This window comes from Gorilla gorilla, chromosome Y (genome assembly GCF_029281585.2).
Source record: "Gorilla gorilla gorilla isolate KB3781 chromosome Y, NHGRI_mGorGor1-v2.1_pri, whole genome shotgun sequence".
NCBI classification, from domain to species: Eukaryota; Metazoa; Chordata; class Mammalia; order Primates; family Hominidae; genus Gorilla; species Gorilla gorilla.
This window is the reverse complement of record NC_073248.2, coordinates 35,908,325-35,923,838: the sequence shown is the minus strand read 5'-3', so window position 1 is coordinate 35,923,838 and position 15,514 is coordinate 35,908,325.

Below are 15,514 nucleotides of genomic sequence, written 5' to 3'. Positions count from 1 at the left end.
CCATTCCATTCCGTTCTACTCAGATTGATTCCATTCTGTTCCATTCCATTCCATTCGATTCCATTCGATTCCATTCCATTCCATTCCATTCCATTCCGTTCCATTCCATTCCAATCCATTCCATTCTACTCGGGTTGATTCCATTCCATTCCATTCCATTCCATTCCACTCCATTCCATTCCATTCCTTTCCATTCCGTTCTACTCGGATTGATTCCATTCTATTCCATTCCATTCCATTCCTTTCCATTCCATTCCATTCCATTCCATCCCATTCCATTCCATTCCATTCCATTCTATTCCATTCCATTCCATTCCTTTCTTCTCGGGTTGATTCCATTCCATTCCATTCCATTCCATTCCTTTCCATTCCATTCCAATCCATTCCATTCTACTCGGGTTGATTCCATTCCTTTCCATTCCATTCCATTCCATTCCATTCCATTCCATTCCATTCCATTCCATTCCATTCCATTCCATTCCATTCCATTCCATTCCATTCCGTTCTACTCGGGTTGATTCCATTCTATTCCATTCCATTCCATTCCATTCCATTCGATTCCATTCCATTCCATTCCATTCCATCCCGTTCTACTCGGGTTGATCATTCCATTCCATTCCATTCCATTCCATTCCTCTCCATTCCATTCCATTCCATTCCATTCCGTTCTACTCGGGTTGATTCCATTCTATTCCATTCCATTCCATTCCTTTCCATTCCATTCCATTCCAATCCATTCCATTCCATTCCATTCCGTTCTACTCGGGTTGATTCCATTCTATTCCATTCCATTCCATTCCATTCCATTCCATTCCATTCCATTCCATTCCATTCCATTCCATTCCATTGAATCCCGTTCTACTCGGGTTGATCATTCCATTCCATTCCATTCCATTCCATTCCATTCCATTCCATTCCATTCCATTCCATTCCATTCCATTCCATTCCATTCCGTTCTACTCGGGTTGATTCCATTCCATTCCATTCCATTCCATTCCATTCCACTCCATTCCATTCCATTCCATTCCATTCCATTCCATTTCATTCCATTCCATTCCGTTCTACTCGGGTTCTTTCCATTCCATTCCATTCGATTCCATTCCATTCCATTGCGTTCCATTCTATTCCATTCCATTCCATTCCGTTCTAATCGGGTTGATTCCATTCCATGCCATTCCACTCGGGTTGATCACTCCATTCCATTGCATTCTACTCGGGTTGATCATTCCATTCCATTCCATTCCATTCCACTCGGGTTGATCATTCCATTCCATTCCATTTTACTCGGGTTGATCATTCCATTCCATTCCATTCCATTCCATTCCATTCCGTTCCGTTCTGTTCAGTTCCGTTCCGTTCTACTAGGGTTGACTCCATTCTCTTCCATTCGATTCCATACGATTCCATTCGATACCATTCCATTCCATTCCATTCCATTCCATTCCATTCCATTCCATTCCATTCCATTCCATTCCATTCCATTCCGTTCTACTCGGGTTCATTCCATTCCATTACGTTCCGATCCGTTCCATTCCATTCCGTTCCGTTCTGTTCCATTCCGTTCCATTCCATTCCATTCCGTTCTACTCAGATTGATTCCATTCTGTTCCATTCCATTCCATTCGATTCCATTCGATTCCATTCGATTCCATTCCATTCCATTCCATTCCATTCCATTCCATTCCATTCCGTTCTAATCGGGTTGATTCAATTCTATTCCATTCCATTCCATTCCATTCCATTCCATTCCATTCCATTCCATTCCATCCCGTTCTACAAGGGTTGATCATTCCATTCCATTCCAATCCTTCCCATTCCATTCCATTCCATTCCATTCCATTCCGTTCTACGCGGGTTGATTCCATTCCATTCCATTCCATTCCATTCCATTCCATTCCATTCCATTCCATTCCGTTCCATTCCATTCCATTCCATTCCATTTCATTCTACTCGGGTTCTTTCCATTCCTTTCCATTCGATTCCATTCCATTCCATTCCATTCCATTCTATTCCATTCCATTCCATTCCGTTCTTCTCGGGTTGATTCCATTCCGTTCCATTCCATTCCATTCCATTCCATTCCATTCCATTCCATTCCAATCCATTCCATTCTACTCGGGTTGATTCCATTCCTTTCCATTCCATTCCATTCCATTCCATTCCATTCCATTCCATTCCATTCCATTCCATTCCACTCCGTTCTACTCGGGTTGATTCCATTCTATTCCATTCCATTCCTTTCCATTCCATTCCATTCCATTCCACTCGGGTTGATCATTCCATTCCATTCCATTTTACTCGGGTTGATCATTCCATTCCATTCCACTCCATTCCATTCCATTCCATTCCATTCCATTCCATTCCGTTCCGTTCTGTTCAGTTCCGTTCCGTTCTACTGGGGTTGACTCCATTCTCTTCCATTCGATTCCATACGATTCCATTCGATACCATTCCATTCCATTCCATTCAATTCCATTCCATTCCATTCCATTCCATTCCATTCCATTCCATTCCATTCCATTCCATTCCATTCCATTCCATTCCGTTCTACTCGGGTTCATTCCATTCCATTCCGTTCCGTTCCGTTCCATTCCATTCCGTTCCATTCTGTTCCATTCCGTTCCATTCCATTCCATTCCGTTCTACTCAGATTGATTCCATTCTGTTCCATTCCATTCCATTCGATTCCATTCGATTCCATTCCATTCCATTCCATTCCATTCCGTTCCATTCCATTCCAATCCATTCCATTCTACTCGGGTTGATTCCATTCCATTCCATTCCATTCCATTCCACTCCATTCCATTCCATTCCTTTCCATTCCGTTCTACTCGGATTGATTCCATTCTATTCCATTCCATTCCATTCCTTTCCATTCCATTCCATTCCATTCCATCCCATTGCATTCCATTCCATTCCATTCTATTCCATTCCATTCCATTCCTTTCTTCTCGGGTTGATTCCATTCCATTCCATTCCATTCCATTCCTTTCCATTCCATTCCAATCCATTCCATTCTACTCGGGTTGATTCCATTCCTTTCCATTCCATTCCATTCCATTCCATTCCATTCCATTCCATTCCATTCCATTCCATTCCATTCCGTTCTACTCGGGTTGATTCCATTCTATTCCATTCCATTCCATTCCATTCCATTCGATTCCATTCCATTCCATTCCATTCCATCCCGTTCTACTCGGGTTGATCATTCCATTCCATTCCATTCCATTCCATTCCTCTCCATTCCATTCCATTCCATTCCATTCCGTTCTACTCGGGTTGATTCCATTCTATTCCATTCCATTCCATTCCTTTCCATTCCATTCCATTCCATTCCATTCCATTCCATTCCATTACATTCTATTCCATTCCATACCATTCCGTTCTACTCGGGTTGATTCCATTCCATTCCATTCCATTCCATTCCATTCCATTCCATTCCATTCCAATCCATTCCATTCTACTCGTGTTGATTCCATTCCTTTCCATTCCATTCCATTCCATTCCATTCCATTCCATTCCATTCCATTCCATTCCATTCCATTCCATTCCATTCCATTCCGTTCTACTCGGGTTGATTCCATTCTATTCCATTCCATTCCATTCCATTCCATTCCATTCCATTCCATTCCATTCCATTCCATTGAATCCCGTTCTACTCGGGTTGATCATTCCATTCCATTCCATTCCATTCCATTCCATTCCATTCCATTCCATTCCATTCCATTCCATTCCATTCCATTCCATTCCGTTCTACTCGGGTTGATTCCATTCCATTCCATTCCATTCCATTCCATTCCACTCCATTCCATTCCATTCCATTCCATTCCATTCCATTTCATTCCATTCCATTCCGTTCTACTCGGGTTCTTTCCATTCTATTCCATTCGATTCCATTCCATTCCATTGCGTTCCATTCTATTCCATTCCATTCCATTCCGTTCTAATCGGGTTGATTCCATTCCATGCCATTCCACTCGGGTTGATCACTCCATTCCATTCCATTCTACTCGGGTTGATCATTCCATTCCATTCCATTCCATTCCACTCGGGTTGATCATTCCATTCCATTCCATTTTACTCGGGTTGATCATTCCATTCCATTCCATTCCATTCCATTCCATTCCATTCCATTCCGTTCCGTTCTGTTCAGTTCCGTTCCGTTCTACTAGGGTTGACTCCATTCTCTTCCATTCGATTCCATACGATTCCATTCGATACCATTCCATTCCATTCCATTCCATTCCATTCCATTCCATTCCATTCCATTCCATTCCATTCCATTCCGTTCTACTCGGGTTCATTCCATTCCATTACGTTCCGATCCGTTCCATTCCATTCCGTTCCGTTCTGTTCCATTCCGTTCCATTCCATTCCATTCCGTTCTACTCAGATTGATTCCATTCTGTTCCATTCCATTCCATTCGATTCCATTCGATTCCATTCGATTCCATTCCATTCCATTCCATTCCATTCCATTCCATTCCATTCCAATCCATTCCATTCTACTCGGGTTGCTTCCATTCCATTCCATTCCATTCCTCTCCATTCCATTCCATTCCATTCCATTCCGTTCTACTCGGGTTGATTCCATTCTATTCCATTCCATTCCATTCCTTTCCATTCCATTCCATTCCATTCCATTCCATTCCATTCCATTCCATTCCATTCTATTCCATTCCATACCATTCCGTTCTACTCGGGTTGATTCCATTCCATTCCATTCCATTCCATTCCATTCCATTCCATTCCATTCCATTCCATTCCATTCCAATCCATTCCATTCTACTCGTGTTGATTCCATTCCTTTCCATTCCATTCCATTCCATTCCATTCCATTCCATTCCATTCCATTCCATTCCATTCCATTCTATTCCATTCCATTCCGTTCTACTCGGGTTTATTCCATTCTATTCCATTCCATTCCATTCCATTCCATTCCATTCCATTCCATTCCATTCCATTCCATTCCATTCCATTGCATCCCGTTCTACTCGGGTTGATCATTCCATTCCATTCCATTCCATTCCATTCCATTCCATTCCATTCCATTCCATTCCATTCCATTGCATTCCATTCCATTCCATTCCATTCCATTTCATTCCATTCCATTCCGTTCTACTCGGGTTCTTTCCATTCCATTCCATTCGATTCCATTCCATTCCATTGCATTCCATTCTATTCCACTCCATTCCATTCCGTTCTACTCGGGTTGATTCCATTCCATTCCATTCCATTCCATTCCATTCCATTCCATTCCATTCCAATCCATTCCATTCTACTCGGGTTGATTCCATTCCATTCCATTCCATTCCATTCCATTCCAATCCATTCCATTCTACTCGGGTTGATTCCATTCCTTTCCATTCCATTCCATTCCATTCCATTCCATTCCATTCCATTCTGTTCCATTCTTCTCGGGTTCATTCCATTCCATTCCATTCCATTCCATTCCATTCCATTCCATTCCGTTCTACTCGGGTTGATTCCATTCTATTCCATTCCATTCCATTCCATTCCATTCCATTCCATTCCATTCCATTCCATTCCATTCCATTCCGTTCCAATCCATTCCATTCCATTCCGTTCTACTCGGGTTGATTCCATTCCATTCCATTCCATTGCATTCCATTCCATTCCATTCCATTCCATTCCATTCCATTTCATTCCATTCCATTCCGTTCTACTCGGGTTCTTTCCATTCCATTCTATTCGATTCCATTCCATTCCATTACATTCCATTCCATTCCGTCCTACTCTGGTTGATTCCATTCTATTCCGTTCCATTCCATTCCATTCCACTCCATTCGATTCCATTCCATTCCGTTCCAATCCATTCCATTCCATTCCATTCCATTCCATTCCATTCCGTTCTACTCGGGTTGATTCCATTCCATTCCATTCCATTCCGTTCCGTTCTGTTCCGTTCCGTTCCGTTCCGTTCAACTCGGGTTGATTCCATTCTATTCCATTCCATTCCATTCCGTTCTGTTCCGTTCCATTCCATTCCATTCGATTCCATTCCATTCCATTCCGTTCTGTTCCGTTCCATTCCACTCCGTTCCATTCCATTCCATTCCATTCCATTCCATTCGATTCCATTCCATTCCATTCCATTCCATTCCATTCCATTCCATTCCATTCCATTCCATTCCATTCCATTCCATTCCATTCCATTCCGTTCTACTCGGGTAGATTCCATTCCATTCCATTCCATTCTGTTCCATTCCATTCCATTCCATTCCTTTCTACTCTGGTAGATTCCATACCATTCCAATTCATTCCTTTCCGTTCTAGTTGGGAAGATTCCATTCCATTCCATTCCATTCCACTCCATTCTATTCAACTCGGGTAGATTCCATACCATTCCATTCCATTCCATTCCATTCCATTCCATTCCATTCCGTTCTACTCGGGTAGTTTCCATTCCATTGCATTCCATTCCATTGCATTCCAATCCGTTCCGTTCCGTTCCATTCCGTTCCGTTCCGTTCCATTCCGTTCCGTTCTTTTCGGTTGGATTCCATTCCATTGTGTTCCGTTCCGTTCCGTTCCGTTCTCTTTCGTACCTTTCTGTTCCATTCCATTCCATTCCATTGCATTCCATTCCGTTCCATTTCATTCCATTCCATTCCGTTCTACTCGGGTTCTTTCCATTCCATTCTATTCGATTCCATTCCATTCCATTCCATTCCATTCCATTCCGTTCTACTCTGGTTGATTCCATTCTATTCCGTTCCATTCCATTCCATTCCACTCCATTCGATTCCATTCCATTCCATTCCAATCCATTCCATTCCATTCCATTCCATTCCATTCCATTCCGTTCTACTCGGGTTGATTCCATTCCATTCCATTCCATTCCGTTCCGTTCTGTTCCGTTCCGTTCCGTTCCGTTCTACTCGGGTTGATTCCATTCTATTCCATTCCATTCCATTCCGTTCTGTTCCGTTCCATTCCATTCCATTCGATTCCATTCCATTCCATTCCGTTATGTTCCGTTCCATTCCATTCCATTCGATTCCATTCCATTCCATTCCATTCCATTCCATTCCATTCCATTCCATTCCATTCCATTCCAATCCATTCCATTCAACTCGGGTTGATTCCATTCCATTCCATTCCATTCCATTCCACTCCATTCCATTCCATTCCTTTCCATTCCGTTCTACTCGGGTTGATTCCATTCTATTCCATTCCATTCCATTCCTTTCCATTCCTTTCCATTCCATTCCATCCCATTCCATTCCATTCCATTCCATTCTATTCCATTCCATTCCAATCCTTTCTACTCGGGTTGATTCCATTCCATTCCATTCCATTCCATTCCTTTCCATTCCATTCCAATCCATTCCATTCTACTCGGGTTGATTCCATTCCATTCCATTCCATTCCATTCCATTCCATTCCATTCCATTCCATTCCATTCCATTCAATTCCGTTCTACTCGGGTTGATTCCATTCTATTCCATTCCATTCCATTCCATTCCATTCGATTCCATTCCATTCCATTCCATTCCATTCCATTCCATTCCATTCTACTCGGGTTGATCATTCCGTTCCATTCCATTACATTCCATTCCATTCCGTTCCGTTCTGTTCAGTTCCATTCCGTTCTACTGGGGTTGATTCCATTCTATTCCATTCGATTCCATTCGATTCCATTCGATACCATTCCATTCCATTCCATTCCATTCCATTCCATTCCATTCCATTCCATTCCATTCCATTCCGTTCTACTCGGGTTCATTCCATTCCATTCCGTTCCGTTCCGTTCAATTCCATTCCGTTCCGTTCTGTTCCATTCCGTTCCATTCCATTCCATTCCATTCCATTCCATTCCATTCCGTTCTACTCGGATTGATTCCATTCTGTTCCATTCCATTCCATTCGATTCCATTCGATTCCATTCGATTCCATTCGATACCATTCCATTCCATTCCATTCAATTCCATTCCATTCCATTCCATTCCATTCCGTTCTACTCGGGTTCATTCCATTCCTTTCCGTTCCGTTCTGTTCCATTCCGTTCCATTCCATTCCATTCCATTCCATTCCGTTCTACTCGCATTGATTCCATTCTGTTCCATTCCATTCCATTCGATTCCATTCGATTCCATTCCATTCCATTCCGTTACATTACATTCCATTCCGTTCCAATGCATTCCATTCTACTCGGGTTGATTCCATTCCATTCCATTCCATTCCATTCCATTCCAATCCATTCTACTCGGGTTGATTCCATTCTATTCCATTCCATTCCATTCCATTCCATTCCATTCCATTCCATTCCATTCCATTCCATTCCATTCCGTTCTACTCGGGTTGATTCCATTCCATTCCATTCCATTCCATTCCATTCCATTCCATTCCATTCCATTCCAATCCATTCCATTCCATTCCATTCCGTTCTTCTCGGGTTCATTCCATTCCATTCCATTCCAATCCATTCCATTCCGTTCTACTCGGGTTGATTCCATTCTATTCCATTCCATTCCATTCCATTCCATTCCATGCCATTCCATTCCACTCGGGTTGATCATTCCATTCCATTCCATTCTACTCGGGTTTATCTTTCCTTTCCATTCCATTCCATTCCATTCCATTCCGTTCCGTTCCGTTTTGTTCAGTTCCGTTCCGTTCTATTGGGGTTGACTCCATTCTATTCCATTCGATTCCATTCGATTCCATTCGATACCATTCCATTCCATTCCATTCCATTCCATTCCATTCCATTCCATTCCATTCTACTCGGGTTCATTCCATTCCATTCCGTTCCATTCCGTTCCATTCCATTCCGTTCCATTCTGTTCCACTCCGTTCCATTCCATTCCATTCCATTTCATTCCGTTCTATTCGGATTGATTCCATTCTGTTACACTCCATTCCATTCGATTCCACTCGATTCCATTCCATTCCTTTCCATTCCATTCCATTGCATTCCATTCCAATCCATTCCATTCTACTCGGGTTGATTCCATACCATTCCATTCCATTCCATTCCATTCCATTCCACTCCATTCCATTCCATTCCATTCCATTACGTTCCACTCGGGTTGATTCCATTCTATTCCATTCCATTCCATTCCATTCCATTCCATTCCATTCCATTCCATTCCATTCCATTCCATTCTGTTCTACTCGGGTTGATTCCATTCCATTCCATTCCATTCCATTCCATTCCATTCCATTCCATTCCATTCCATTGCATTCCATTCCAATCCATTCCATTCTACTCGGGTTGATTCCATACCATTCCATTCCATTCCATTCCATTCCATTCCATTCCACTCCATTCCATTCCATTCCATTCCATTCCGTTCTACTCGGGTTGATTCCATTCTATTCCATTCCATTCCATTCCATTCCATTCCATTCCATTCCATTCCATTCCATTCCATTCTTCTCTTGTTCATTCCATTCCATTCCATTCCATTCCATTCCATTCCATTCCATTCCGTTCTAATCGGGTTGATTCAATTCTATTCCATTCCATTCCATTCCATTCCATTCCATTCCATTCCATTCCATTCCATCCCGTTCTACAAGGGTTGATCATTCCATTCCATTCCAATCCTTCCCATTCCATTCCATTCCATTCCATTCCATTCCGTTCTACGCGGGTTGATTCCATTCCATTCCATTCCATTCCATTCCATTCCATTCCATTCCATTCCATTCCATTCCATTTCATTCTACTCGGGTTCTTTCCATTCCTTTCCATTCGATTCCATTCCATTCCATTCCATTCCATTCTATTCCATTCCATTCCATTCCGTTCTTCTCGGGTTGATTCCATTCCGTTCCATTCCATTCCATTCCATTCCATTCCATTCCATTCCATTCCAATCCATTCCATTCTACTCGGGTTGATTCCATTCCTTTCCATTCCATTCCATTCCATTCCATTCCATTCCACTCCGTTCTACTCGGGTTGATTCCATTCTATTCCATTCCATTCCTTTCCATTCCATTCCATTCCATTCCACTCAGGTTGATCATTCCATTCCATTCCATTTTACTCGGGTTGATCATTCCATTCCATTCCATTCCATTCCATTCCATTCCATTCCATTCCATTCCATTCCATTCCATTCCATTCCATTCCATTCCGTTCCGTTCTGTTCAGTTCCGTTCCGTTCTACTGGGGTTGACTCCATTCTCTTCCATTCGATTCCATACGATTCCATTTGATACCATTCCATTCCATTCCATTCAATTCCATTCCATTCCATTCCATTCCATTCCATTCCATTCCATTCCATTCCATTCCGTTCTACTCGGGTTCATTCCATTCCATTCCGTTCCGTTCCGTTCCATTCCATTCCGTTCCGTTCTGTTCCATTCCGTTCCATTCCATTCCATTCCGTTCTACTCAGATTGATTCCATTCTGTTCCATTCCATTCCATTCGATTCCATTCGATTCCATTCCATTCCATTCCATTCCATTCCGTTCCATTCCATTCCAATCCATTCCATTCTACTCGGGTTGATTCCATTCCATTCCATTCCATTCCATTCCACTCCATTCCATTCCATTCCTTTCCATTCCGTTCTACTCGGATTGATTCCATTCTATTCCATTCCATTCCATTCCTTTCCATTCCATTCCATTCCTTTCCATCCCATTCCATTCCATTCCATTCCATTCTATTCCATTCCATTCCATTCCTTTCTTCTCGGGTTGATTCCATTCCATTCCATTCCATTCCATTCCTTTCCATTCCATTCCAATCCATTCCATTCTACTCGGGTTGATTCCATTCCTTTCCATTCCATTCCATTCCATTCCATTCCATTCCATTCCATTCCATTCCATTCCATTCCATTCCATTCCATTCCGTTCTACTCGGGTTGATTCCATTCTATTCCATTCCATTCCATTCCATTCCATTCCATTCCATTCCATTCCATTCCATTCCATCCCGTTCTACTGGGGTTGATCATTCCATTCCATTCCATTCCATTCCATTCCTCTCCATTCCATTCCATTCCATTCCATTCCGTTCTACTCGGGTTGATTCCATTCTATTCCATTCCATTCCATTCCTTTCCATTCCATTCCATTCCATTCCATTCCATTCCATTCCATTACATTCTATTCCATTCCATACCATTCCGTTCTACTCGGGTTGATTCCATTCCATTCCATTCCATTCCATTCCATTCCATTCCATTCCATTCCAATCCATTCCATTCTACTCGTGTTGATTCCATTCCTTTCCATTCCATTCCATTCCATTCCATTCCATTCCATTCCATTCCATTCCGTTCTACTCGGGTTGATTCCATTCTATTCCATTCCATTCCATTCCATTCCATTCCATTCCATTCCATTCCATTCCATTCCATTCCATTCCATTGAATCCCGTTCTACTCGGGTTGATCATTCCATTCCATTCCATTCCATTCCATTCCATTCCATTCCATTCCATTCCGTTCTACTCGGGTTGATTCCATTCCATTCCATTCCATTCCATTCCATTCCACTCCATTCCATTCCATTCCATTCCATTCCATTCCATTTCATTCCATTCCATTCCGTTCTACTCGGGTTCTTTCCATTCCATTCCATTCGATTCCATTCCATTCCATTGCGTTCCATTCTATTCCATTCCATTCCATTCCGTTCTAATCGGGTTGATTCCATTCCATGCCATTCCACTCGGGTTGATCACTCCATTCCATTCCATTCTACTCGGGTTGATCATTCCATTCCATTCCATTCCATTCCACTCGGGTTGATCATTCCATTCCATTCCATTTTACTCGGGTTGATCATTCCATTCCATTCCATTCCATTCCATTCCATTCCATTCCATTCCATTCCGTTCCGTTCTGTTCAGTTCCGTTCCGTTCTACTAGGGTTGACTCCATTCTCTTCCATTCGATTCCATACGATTCCATTCGACACCATTCCATTCCATTCCATTCCATTCCATTCCATTCCATTCCATTCCATTCCATTCCATTCCATTCCGTTCTACTCGGGTTCATTCCATTCCATTACGTTCCGATCCGTTCCATTCCATTCCGTTCCGTTCTGTTCCATTCCGTTCCATTCCATTCCATTCCGTTCTACTCAGATTGATTCCATTCTGTTCCATTCCATTCCATTCGATTCCATTCGATTCCATTCCATTCGATTCCATTCGATTCCATTCCATTCCATTCCATTCCATTCCGTTCCATTCCATTCCAATCCATTCCATTCTACTCGGGTTGATTCCATTCCTTTCCATTCCATTCCATTCCATTCCATTTCATTCTACTCGGGTTCTTTCCATTCCTTTCCATTCGATTCCATTCCATTCCATTCCATTCCATTCTATTCCATTCCATTCCATTCCGTTCTTCTCGGGTTGATTCCATTCCGTTCCATTCCATTCCATTCCATTCCATTCCATTCCATTCCATTCCAATCCATTCCATTCTACTCGGGTTGATTCCATTCCTTTCCATTCCATTCCATTCCATTCCATTCCATTCCATTCCACTCAGTTCTACTCGGGTTGATTCCATTCTATTCCATTCCATTCCTTTCCATTCCATTCCATTCCATTCCACTCGGGTTGATCATTCCATTCCATTCCATTTTACTCGGGTTGATCATTCCATTCCATTCCATTCCATTCCATTCCATTCCATTCCATTCCATTCCATTCCATTCCGTTCCGTTCTGTTCAGTTCCGTTCCGTTCTACTGGGGTTGACTCCATTCTCTTCCATTCGATTCCATACGATTCCATTTGATACCATTCCATTCCATTCCATTCAATTCCATTCCATTCCATTCCATTCCATTCCATTCCATTCCATTCCATTCCGTTCTACTCGGGTTCATTCCATTCCATTCCGTTCCGTTCCGTTCCATTCCATTCCGTTCCGTTCTGTTCCATTCCGTTCCATTCCATTCCATTCCGTTCTACTCAGATTGATTCCATTCTGTTCCATTCCATTCCATTCGATTCCATTCGATTCCATTCCATTCCATTCCATTCCATTCCGTTCCATTCCATTCCAATCCATTCCATTCTACTCGGGTTGATTCCATTCCATTCCATTCCATTCCATTCCACTCCATTCCATTCCATTCCTTTCCATTCCGTTCTACTCGGATTGATTCCATTCTATTCCATTCCATTCCATTCCTTTCCATTCCATTCCATTCCTTTCCATCCCATTCCATTCCATTCCATTCAATTCTATTCCATTCCATTCCATTCCTTTCTTCTCGGGTTGATTCCATTCCATTCCATTCCATTCCATTCCTTTCCATTCCATTCCAATCCATTCCATTCTACTCGGGTTGATTCCATTCCTTTCCATTCCATTCCATTCCATTCCATTCCATTCCATTCCATTCCATTCCATTCCATTCCATTCCGTTCTACTCGGGTTGATTCCATTCTATTCCATTCCATTCCATTCCATTCCATTCGATTCCATTCCATTCCATTCCATTCCATCCCGTTCTACTCGGGTTGATCATTCCATTCCATTCCATTCCATTCCATTCCTCTCCATTCCATTCCATTCCATTCCATTCCGTTCTACTCGGGTTGATTCCATTCTATTCCATTCCATTCCATTCCTTTCCATTCCATTCCATTCCATTCCATTCCATTCCATTCCATTACATTCTATTCCATTCCATACCATTCCGTTCTACTCGGGTTGATTCCATTCCATTCCATTCCATTCCATTCCATTCCATTCCATTCCATTCCAATCCATTCCATTCTACTCGTGTTGATTCCATTCCTTTCCATTCCATTCCATTCCATTCCATTCCATTCCATTCCATTCCATTCCATTCCATTCCATTCCATTCCATTCCATTCCGTTCTACTCGGGTTGATTCCATTCTATTCCATTCCATTCCATTCCATTCCATTCCATTCCATTCCATTCCATTCCATTCCATTCCATTGAATCCCGTTCTACTCGGGTTGATCATTCCATTCCATTCCATTCCATTCCATTCCATTACATTCCATTCCATTCCGTTCTACTCGGGTTGATTCCATTCCATTCCATTCCATTCCATTCCATTCCACTCCATTCCATTCCATTCCATTCCATTCCATTCCATTCCATTTCATTCCATTCCATTCCGTTCTACTCGGGTTCTTTCCATTCCATTCCATTCGATTCCATTCCATTCCATTGCGTTCCATTCTATTCCATTCCATTCCATTCCGTTCTAATCGGGTTGATTCCATTCCATGCCATTCCACTCGGGTTGATCACTCCATTCCATTCCATTCTACTCGGGTTGATCATTCCATTCCATTCCATTCCATTCCACTCGGGTTGATCATTCCATTCCATTCCATTTTACTCGGGTTGATCATTCCATTCCATTCCATTCCATTCCATTCCATTCCATTCCATTCCATTCCATTCCGTTCCGTTCTGTTCAGTTCCGTTCCGTTCTACTAGGGTTGACTCCATTCTCTTCCATTCGATTCCATACGATTCCATTCGACACCATTCCATTCCATTCCATTCCATTCCATTCCATTCCATTCCATTCCATTCCATTCCATTCCATTCCATTCCATTCCGTTCTACTCGGGTTCATTCCATTCCATTACGTTCCGATCCGTTCCATTCCATTCCGTTCCGTTCTGTTCCATTCCGTTCCATTCCATTCCATTCCGTTCTACTCAGATTGATTCCATTCTGTTCCATTCCATTCCATTCGATTCCATTCGATTCCATTCCATTCGATTCCATTCCATTCCATTCCATTCCATTCCATTCCATTCCGTTCCATTCCATTCCAATCCATTCCATTCTACTCGGGTTGATTCCATTCCATTCCATTCCATTCCATTCCACTCCATTCCATTCCATTCCTTTCCATTCCGTTCTACTCGGATTGATTCCATTCTATTCCATTCCATTCCATTCCTTTCCATTCCATTCCATTCCTTTCCATCCCATTCCATTCCATTCCATTCCATTCTATTCCATTCCATTCCATTCCTTTCTTCTCGGGTTGATTCCATTCCATTCCATTCCATTCCATTCCTTTCCATTCCATTCCAATCCATTCCATTCTACTCGGGTTGATTCCATTCTTTTCCATTCCATTCCATTCCATTCCATTCCATTCCATTCCATTCCATTCCATTCCATTCCATTCCATTCCGTTCTACTCGGGTTGATTCCATTCTATTCCATTCCATTCCATTCCATTCCATTCGATTCCATTCCATTCCATTCCATTCCATCCCGTTCTACTCGGGTTGATCATTCCATTCCATTCCATTCCATTCCATTCCTCTCCATTCCATTCCATTCCATTCCATTCCGTTCTACTCGGGTTGATTCCATTCTATTCCATTCCATTCCATTCCTTTCCTTTCCATTCCATTCCATTCCATTCCATTCCATTCCATTACATTCTATTCCATTCCATACCATTCCGTTCTACTCGGGTTGATTCCATTCCATTCCATTCCATTCCATTCCATTCCATTCCATTCCATTCCAATCCATTCCA